Source organism: Carlito syrichta, unplaced genomic scaffold, assembly GCF_000164805.1.
Source record: "Carlito syrichta isolate Samal-C Ts95f unplaced genomic scaffold, Tarsius_syrichta-2.0.1 Scaffold305413, whole genome shotgun sequence".
Classification (NCBI taxonomy): domain Eukaryota; kingdom Metazoa; phylum Chordata; class Mammalia; order Primates; family Tarsiidae; genus Carlito; species Carlito syrichta.
Genome location: NW_007249509.1, coordinates 124,781 through 134,979, shown reverse-complemented (window position 1 = coordinate 134,979; position 10,199 = coordinate 124,781). Strand labels below are relative to the sequence as shown.

The 10,199-nt window shown below is 41.2% G+C and overlaps 1 long non-coding RNA gene across 1 annotated transcript in view; it reads right to left on the bottom strand.

Annotated features, from left to right (window-relative positions):
• Positions 1–1,061: 1,061 nt before the first annotated feature.
• The window catches only part of LOC103264019, an 11,520-nt gene continuing 2,382 nt past the window's right edge, over positions 1,062–10,199 (bottom strand). The window contains exons 2-4 of the long non-coding RNA XR_504542.1: positions 3,659–4,860; positions 1,945–2,227; positions 1,062–1,796 (exon numbers count right to left, since the gene is read on the bottom strand). This is a non-coding gene — a long non-coding RNA (uncharacterized LOC103264019). The remainder of the gene's footprint in view (positions 1,797–1,944; positions 2,228–3,658; positions 4,861–10,199) is intronic.

Here is a 10,199-nt window from a genome sequence, read left to right as displayed (position 1 = left end):
CTTTATTTGTATCCCCTCTCAACATGACTGCAGCACCCTCTACTTGTTTGCATCACCATTCCACACTCCCTGACACCTCAGAAGATGAGCAACTAAAGTCATCATCTCACAAAAGATGAACAAAAGAATGCTTTAGTATGTATTCATGAGCCTGGCTATACAGCTTCTCTCACGCTCATTAAAATTCTCTTTTCCCTGAGGTTGGAGGAGACCCTTGGACCTCATCAAACATCCAGCTGAGAGCATCTGAAGACTCTCTTTGCTCCAGTCTCATACAGATCTCAAGAGAAAAGGTACTCATATTGGTTCAGAGTTCAGTTTGGATCGAGAAATGAAAATTCTCATGTTTCAGGGAGCGCTCAGGATCTTATGAATGATGGTCATGACTCCCAATCCCAGCAATGCTCTCCCCTAGGATGGTTCATGCCATGAAACCAGCATGGGCAGAATATTTCATTGAGAGACACAAAGAGAGAGTTTGGGCTAAGGAAGGGGTTGTTTAAGTGCCCGTTACTGTGAAACGGTTCAAGACATTAAAATCGAATTAGCCAATTTTTTGAAGGAGTGTTTCCTCAGAGTTGAGCACCCCTGGATTGCCTCTCCAGCTTAGAGAGCTCCACGACTAGAGTGATGTGAGGGCCATTATCAGGCTCATGTCAGTTTGCACACCTGTCACGTAAGAAGGTCCTCAGCGTAAATCTGTTGTGCATGACTTTTAACACAACACCTCTCTAGAGACAAGGCAAAGATTTCATCATTGACTCAGCTAGGCATCTTCCTTTGCCGCCTCCTTTTGAAAGAGGCCCATAGACTCACCATAAGTAACCAAACATGACCAGATTACTGGAGAGTATTTGACTTTCTGAGGACATGAGGCCAGGCACCTGGGTGGTGTCCTTCATCCCAGAGACTGACAGTTATTCCCAAGGCCTTCTCTGAATAAGGGATCCCTGTCAAAAAAAGGACAGCTTGTGTGAGCAAGCTGTCTTGTATCTCCCTAAGTATGCTGTCTCACACAAGCGGTTCCTCCACATAATGATGAAATGAGATACCTGCTCATGTGGAATCCATCCAGTAGGTTGAGACAGAATGTCCTCTAGGACTAGAGCCAAGTCCATACAGGGTACTTTTGACATAGCTTGGATGTGGCTTTCTGGTATCTCAGATGGGAAAGTGTTCCTAAGTCTCAAAGATTGGGTTTTGTGGCAAATCTTGGTTATGGGGCATTTCTTACATCTTGAGTTCTCAAGAAAGATGGTGGTTTCCAAAAATTTGGATAGTCATTTTTGATTTGCGTGCCCTCTCTCACCAGGAGGCCGGTAGATTCTCTTTGCTCTTTGCCCCTATTCCAAGCTCCCTAAGTACTCAGAAGATGCCCAGGAAAGGAGATGGCCATTAACTCGTGAGCCACAGATATGTTTACTATTATTGAACGAGCCTGATTCTCTCGTTTCTGTAGAGCAGACAAAACTCTGTTCTCCTTCCATTTGGAAAATAAACATGGACCTCCTCGAACAGCACGCAAAGAGTATCTTGAGGCTCTTTTTTGTACAGTTTCACCCAGGCCTTGAGAGAAAAACTGCATGCATTGGTGAAGGTCCAGCTTGCCTCCATGAGTAAGAACTCCTCATTGATTGATGGCCCTCAGTGACTGGAAAATCATTGGTCCTGATGACTGATCACAGTCTGCACTCCTCTATGACGGTGCATGCAATGCAGCACGCTGATCAGATGTTTCCATTGAATGACAAAAAGTGAGATGGGGTGCTCTGCCTGGAGGCTAAAATGCCCAGGACCTGGGAAGAGAATTAAAGTATAAGCATAACATGGAAAAATTTTATGGAGGAGCATATCCTCATGGTGGTGTTGCCCAAGATGTTCTCCCATACTTCAAGTTCTGCAGCACCCAACATCATTGTACTGCTGGGACCATCATCATCTTACCCATGTTCTTTTTGACAACTCTCTCCTAGGCTGGGTCTCAGCATCATGCCATTGTACATGATATTTAAGTCATCACCGCTCTTCAAGGCAATATAAAGTCCTCATCATTGACCCAACAAAAGTATCCACCAATCCCATATCTGTTGCAAGGACAGTCATATGTCTACCACAAGTCAACAAGGAACAACATTTTGGAGAATATTTCACTTTTAGAGGATTCGTGGCCAGCCACCTGGTTGCAGTCCTTTGTTGCTGGTATAGCAGCTTATTTCCAGGTCAGCTTCTGGGAGAAAAGGAGCCAAAAAAGGGTGTGTCAAAAAGGAAACTGATACTTCCATTGGGATGATCCCTCCCAAAGACCTTTCTTCCAAACACAACCAGATGAGACTATACATTTCAGTTGGGACCTCTGTTTTCGGGGGATGTTTGGTGATCCCCATGGATCAGGAGCCAAAGATCACAGCATACACAGGGTTCAGAGTTCTATATATTGGATGCGTGTCCTCTCATATATCAATTTGCAGTGTGGTCTACTGTGTTATAATTGAGTTTCTTGAGCAGTATTTGGAATGTTTGAATCTAGCTTGCTGCTTGTAATCAGTGCATTTTCACCTTTTGAGCTTTCCAGTGTGTTGATGATTTCACAAGTGGATTTCATATCTACTTCTTAGTTTGTGTCACCACTCAACATGACTGTGGCACCCTCTGTTTCTTTGCGTCACCATTCCACACTCCCTGAGACCTCAGAAGATGCGCAAATAAGGTTATCGTCTGTCAAAAGTTGAACGAAAGAACGCTTTAGTATGTATTCATGTGCCTGACTGTCCAGTTTCTCTCACGCTCTACAAAATCCTCTTCCCCCTGAGATTAGAGGAGACCCTTGGACCTCATCAAACACCAGACTGAGAGCATCTGAAGGTTCTCTCTTCTCTAATCTCATACGTGTCTCAAGAGAAAAGGTAGCTATATTTGTCAGAGTTCAGTGTGGCTTCAAAAATGAGAGTTCCCATGCCTCAGTGGGCTGCAGTAACTTATGAATGATGGTCATGACTCCCAATCCCTGTAATGCTCTCCCCTAGGATGGTTCATGCCATGGAGCCAGCGTGTGCAGAATATTTTATTGAGAGACACAAAGAGAGAATTTGAGTTAAGGAAGGGGTTGTTAAAATGCCCGCTTTTGTGAAACTGGTCAAGATATTACAATCGAATTTGCCAATTTCATGAAGGAGTGCTTCCTCAGGGTTAAGCACCCCTGGATGGCCTCTCTGGCTTAGAAAGCGCCAGGAGTAGAGTGATGCCAAGGCCATCATCAGGGTCACATCGGTTTGCACACCTGTCACATAAGAAGGTCCTCAGCATAACTATATTGCACATGACTTTTAAAATAACACCTCTCTAGAGACAAGGCAAGATTTCATCATTGACCAAGCTAAGCACCCTCCTTTTCCACCTCCTTTAGAAAAAGGACCATAGGCTCACCACAAGAATCAAATGCGACCAGGTTACTGGAGACTATTTGACTCTCTGAGGACACAAGGCCAGGCACCTGGGTAACGTCCTTTGTCCCAGAGACTGAGTTATTCCCAAGTCCTTCTCTGAAGAAGGGATCCTTGTGAAATGGAGGAGGACAGCTTGTGGAACAAGCTGTCTAGTACCTCCCTATGTATGCTGTTTCACACAAGCAGTTCCTCCACATAATGATGAAATGAGATACCTATTCGTGTTGAATTCGTCCAGTAGGCTGAGACAGAAGATCCTCCAAGAGCGGAATCAAGTCCAGTCAGGGTACTTTTGATATAACTTGGACATTCCTCCCTTGGTATCTCAGGTGGGAAAGTGTTCCTCAGTTTCAAAGATGGGTTTTCATGGCAAAGTTGGTTATGATGAATTTTGCCAACAATTTGACATGAGTGTGTTCTCACATCTTGAGTTCTCAAGAAGGATGGTGGTTTCAAAAAAGTTGGACAGTCATTTTTGACTTGTGTGCACTGTCTCATCAGGAGGCTGGTGGATTCTCTTTGCTCTGTGCCCCTGTTCCAAGCTCCCTAAATACTCAGAGAGACGCCCAGCAGAGGATATGGCCATTCACATCATGAGCCACAGATACGTTTACTATTATGAAAAATCCTGATTCTCATTCATGTAGAGCAGGACAAAACTCTATTCTCCCTCCATTTGGAAAAGAAACATGGGCCTCCTCGAAGCACGCACCAAGAGCATCTCGAGTCTTCTTTTTGTCCAGCTTTACACAGGCCTTGAGAGAAAATCTTCACACATTGGTGAAGGTCCAGCTTGCCTCATGAGTAAGAACCCCTCATTGATTGATGACACTTGGTGACTGGAAAATCATTGGTCATGACAGCTGATTGCAACCATGCACTGCTATATGACAGTGCATGTCATGTAGCCACACTGATCAGAAGTTTCCACTGAAAGACACAAAGTGAGATGGGGTGCTCAGCAAGGGCTGCTAAAATACCCAGGACCTGGGATGAGGATTAAAGTATAGGCATAACATGGGGAAATTTTATGGAGGAGCATATTCACGTGGTGGAGCTCCCCAAGATGATCTTTCGTTCTTCAAGTTCTCCAGCAACAAACATGATCATACTGCTGACCATCATCATCTTCTCCATGTTGGTTTCCACAACTGTCTCCTAGGCTGGGCCTCAGCGTCAGGCCATTGTACGTGATATTTAAGTCATCACCGCTCCTCAAGGCAATATAAAGTCCTCATCATTGACCCAACAAAAGTATCCGCCAATCCCATATTCATTGCAAAGGACAGTCATATGCTCACCACAAATCAACCAGGAACAGCGTTTTGGAGAATATTTCATTTTCAGAGGATTCATGGCCAGCCACCTGGTTGCAGCCTTTTGTTGCTGGGATAACAGGCTATATCCAGGTCAGCTTCTGGGAGAAAAGGAGCCAAAAAGGATGTGTTAAAAAGGAAACTGATACTTCCACTGGGATGCTGCCTCCCACAGACCTTTCTTCCAAACATATTCATATGAAGCAGTACATTTCAGTTGGGACCTCTGCTTTCAAGCAACGTCTGGCAATTCCCATGTATCAGGAGCCAAAGAACACAGCATACACAGGGTTCAGGTTATACATTTTGGATGCTTGTTTTCTCATATTGCAATTTTAAAAACAGGCTACTGTGTAAAAATTGGGTTTCTTGAGCAATGTTTGGAATGTTTGAATATAGCCTGCTGCTTGTAATCCGTGAGTTCTCACCTCTTGAGCTTTCAAGTGTGTTGATGATTCACATGTGGATTTTATATCTACTTCTTATTTTTATTATTATTTTTTAATAATCAATATTTTTTATTATGGTATTGTGGGGTACAGTTAAGGGTTAGGTATACAAATATTGCTTCGTTCAGACACCCTTGTTGATAAGAGGTGTCTCCCCATCCCAAGGCAGATATTTACTACAATTAATCCCATCTCCCTTCCCCTCCCCCCATAGTTTCCCACCACTGTCAGTCATTTTCTTATGGTAATACGTTGGATGATCAAGGTCCACTATATGAGTGAGAACATGTGATACTCAGATCTGTGTTTCTGTGAGAGGTCACTCAGTATTGTAGACTCTAGTTCCATCCAGGTTGCTGTGAAATTCATGATTTTGTTCTTTTTTATGGCTGTGTAGTATTCCATCGTGTATATGTACCAACTTTTTAAAATTCAGTCCTCTTTTGATGGACAGCATGGTTGCTTCCAGGTTCTTGCTATTGTGAACAATGCTGCGATAAACATACGTGTGCAGGTATCTTTTCTTTTTTTTAATATCAATATTTTTTATTTTGATATTGTGGGGTACAGTTTAGGGTTAGTTATACAAATATGCTTCATTCAGTCACCCTTGTTGATAAGGGGTGTCTCCCCGTCCCCGACAGATATGGACTACGATTAATCCCACCTCCTTTCCCCTCCCCCCCAATAGTTTCTCACCACTGTCAGTCTTTTTTTTATAGTATTATGGTGGATGTTCAAGGTCTGCTATATCAATGAGAACATTTGATACTCAGATCTTTGTTTCTGTGAGAGATCACTCAGTATTATTGACTCTAGTTCGATACAGGTTGCTGCAAAGTTCATGATTTTGTTCTTTTTTATGGCTGCGTAGTATTCCATCATGTATATGTACCATATTTTTTAAATCCAGTCCTATTTTGATGGACAGTATGGTTGATTCCAGGTTCTTGCTATCGTGAACAATGCTGCGATAAACATATGTATGCAGGTATCTTTTTGGTAGAGTGATGTGAGTTCTTCATGGTATATCACCAGTAGGGGGATTGCGGGGTCATATGGGAGGTTGATATTTAGAGCTTTTAGGAATCGCCACACTGTTTTCCACAGAGGTTGCACCAGTTTGCACTCCCACCAACACTGTAGGAGTGTTCCCTTTTCACCACACCCTCTCCAGCAACTGTTATTTTTTGAGTTATTGATAATTGCCATTCTGTCTGGAGTTAGGTGGTATCTCAGTGTGGTTTTGATTTGCATCTCCCTGATGATTAGTGAGGTTGAACATTTTTTTCATGTGTCTGTTGGCTGCTCGGATGTCTTCCTTTGAGAAGTGTCTGTTCATATCTTTTGCCCATTTTATAATGGGGTTGTTTGTTTTTTTGTTTTCAGCATGTTTGAGTTCCTTGTAGTTCCAAGATGTTAAACCTTTGTCAGACTTGGAGTTGGCAAATACTTTTTTCCAGTCTGTAGGCTGTCTCCCTGCTCCCTTGATGGCTTCTTTGGCTTTGAAGAAGCTTGTTAGTTTAATGAGGTCCCAATTGTCTATCTTATCTCTTATGGCCTGTGAGTTTCGGGTTTTGTTCAGGAATTGGATGCCAGTTCCAATTTCCATGAGGGTGTGTCCTTCATTTTCTAAGGTTTTTATGGTTTGAGGTTTTACATTTGGGTCTCTGATCCATTTGGAGTTAATTTTTGTGTAAGGGAATAGATAGGGGTCCTGTTTCAATCATCTGCATGTGGTCAGCCAGTTTTCCCAGCACCATTTACTGAATAGGTTCTCCTCTCCTCAGTGGTAGGCGGTGGAGGCTTTGTCGAAGATGAGTTTGTTGAGAAATTGTGGTTTTGCTTCTGGAATCTCAATTCCATTCCATTGGTCTATATGTCTGTTCCTATACCAATACCAAGTTGTTTTGATGATTGTAGCTTTATAGTAAAGTTTGAAGTCTGGTAATGTGATACCACCTACTTTGTTTTTTTTTTGCTGAGGATTGTTCTGGCTATTCTTGGTCATTTATGTTTCCATATGAATTTCTGTGTTGTTTTTTCTAGGTCTGAGAGGAATGTTGCTAGTAAGTTGATCAGTATTGCATTAAATCTGTAGATTGCCTTAGGTAGAATAGACATCTTCACAATATTGATTCTTCCAAACCATGAGCATGGGATATTTTTCCACCTGTCTGTGTCATCTTTGATTTCTTTGAGCCGTGTTTTGTAGTTTTCATTATTAAGGTCTTTCACATCTCTGGTTAGGAAGATGCTAAGGTATTTCATTTTGTTGGTGGCTATTGTGAATGGAATTGTGGTTTTTATTTGGGTTTCTGTTCGTTTATTATTGGTGTAAAGAAATGCAATTGTCTTTTGCACATTTATTTTATATCCTGAGACTTTGCCAAAGTCCTTTATCAGTGTAAGGATGTTTTTGACAGATTCTCTTGGGTTTTCAAGGTACACAATCATGTCATCTGCAAAGTGAGATAACTTGACTTCCTGTTTTCCTATTTGGATACCTCTGATTGCCTTCTCTTCTCTGATTCCCCTAGGCAGGACTTCCAATACTATATTGAACAGGAGGGGTGTGAGTGGGCATCCTTGTCTTGTTCCAGTTTTCAGGGGAAATGGTTCCAATTTTTGTATGTTTAGGAGTATGCTGGCTGTGGGTTTCTCATGGATGGCTTTTACTATTTTGACGTATGTTCCCCGTATGCCTAGATGTTCGAGGGTTTTTATCAAGAAGGGGTGCTGGATTTTATCAAAAGTTTTTCTGCATCTAATGAAATAATCATGTGGTTTTTGTTTTGACATCTGTTGATGTATTTCATTACATTTATGGTTTTACAAATGTTGAACTAGTCATGCATTCCAGGGATGAAGCCTACTTGGTCATGATGGATGATTTTTGAGATGTGTTGTTGAATCTGATTTTTTAGGATCTTGTTGAGAATTTTAGCATTGGCCTGTAGTTCTTTTTCTTTGTTGGGTCTTTACCTGGCTTGGGTATCAATGTGATGTTACCTTCGTCAAATGATTTGGGGAGAGTTCCATCTTTCTCAATCACCTGGAATACCTTCAGTAGGATTGGTATCAGCTCCTCCTTACATACTTGTAGAATTCTGCTGGAAAGCCATCTGGTCCAGGGCTTGTTTTTGCAGGTAGTTTTCTTATTACGTAGTCAATTTTCTTGATTGTTATTGGTCTATTTAGGGTCTCAATTTCTTCTTGTTTCAACCTAGGCAGATTGTGTGATGACAGAAAGTCCTCCATTTCCTTAAGGTTTTCAAGTTTGTTTCCATACAAGTGTACATAGTAGTCTCTAATGATCTTTTGTATTTTTTCAGGGTCAGATGTGACTTTAATTTTGTGTTTCTGATTGTGCTTATTTGGGTTTTTTCTCTCTTTTTCATGGTCAGTCTAGCTAGGGGACCATCGATCTTGTTTATCTTTTCAAAGAACCCTTTTTTTTCATTGTTTTTTTGTATCATCTTGTTGTCTTCTATGTCCTGGATTTGGGCTTTTATTTTGGTGATCTGGATTCTTCTGCTGAAATTAGGGTTTTTGTGGTCTTGCTTTTCCAGCTTCCTTTTGTGGCTTGTTAGGCTGTTAATTTGTGATCCTTCCATTTTCTTCATGGGCATTTGTAGGGATATAAATTCCCCTCTTACTACAGCTTTTATGGCATCCCAGAGATTTTGGTAAGATGTTTCTTCATTTTCATTTGTTTCCAGGCATCTTTTGATCTCTGTTTTGATTTCATCATTGATCCAGTAGTTGTTTAGCATCATGCTGTTTAGTGTCCATGTCTTTGTGGGTTTTGGAGAGACCTTGTTGGTATTAATGTTTATTTTTATTCCACTGTGGTCCAAGAAGGTGCATGATAAAATTTCGGTCCTTTTAAATTTGCTTATGCTTGATTTATGGCCAAATATGTGGTCGAACTTGGAATACGTTTCATGCAGTGATGAGTAGAATGTGTATTCTGTGGTCTTTGGATGGAGTGTGCTGTAGGTATCGATTAATTCCATTTGGTCAAGAGTCACATTGAGGGTCCGGATCTCCTTGCTGATTTTTTGTCCTGATGATCTGTCTAGGGTTGTGACTGGGGTATTAAAGTCCCCAGTTATGATAGTGTTAGAATTAATATCTTTCTTTAGTTTTCCTAGAAGCTGCTTTATGAAAGTTGGTACTCCTATGTTGGGTGCATATATGTTTAGGATAGATATTTCTTGTTGATGGAGTGAACGTTTATCGTCATGTAGTGGCCCTCTGTATCTTTTAAAATTTTTGATAGCTTCAATGGTATTTTTGTCTGAAATTAGGATCGTGACTCCTCCTTTCTTTTGTGCTCCATTTGCCTGAAAATTGTCTTCCATCCTCTTACTTTGAGTCTGTGCCTGTCCTTTCTGGTGAGATGAATCTCTTGAAGGCAGTATATTGCTGCCTGGTGATATTTTATCCATTTTGCCATTCTATGTCTTTTCAATGGTGCATTTAGTCCATTCACATTCAGGCTCATTATTGAAATGTGAGAGTTCGTCCCTATCATAGAGTTCTTATAGAGTTGTTGTTCTTCCACCTAGTTTTTTGTCTTTCTTTTGGGGTTGGTTCATGTGTATTTTATTCTTTTTCCTGTACTCTTCTGAAGAACGTTGTTCTTTTTTCCTTTTCTTCTGTGTTTAGTACTTTCTTAAGTGTTTCATGTAGAGGTGGTCTGGTGGCAGCACACGTTCTTAGGGATTGAATGTCTGGGAAAGATTTTAATTCTCCCTCACTGATGAAGCTTAACTTGGCTGGGTATGTTATTCTTGGTAGAAATTGTTTTTCTTTTAGGACTTTGAAGATAGGGCTCTAAGCTCTCCTAGCCTGCAGGGTTTCTGTAGATAAATCTGCTGCTATTCTAATTGGTCTTCCATGGTAGGTGATCTGGCCTTTTTCTCTTGCTGCCTTTAGGATTTTTTCTTTTATGCCTACTTTGTTTAGGTGAATTATTATGTGTC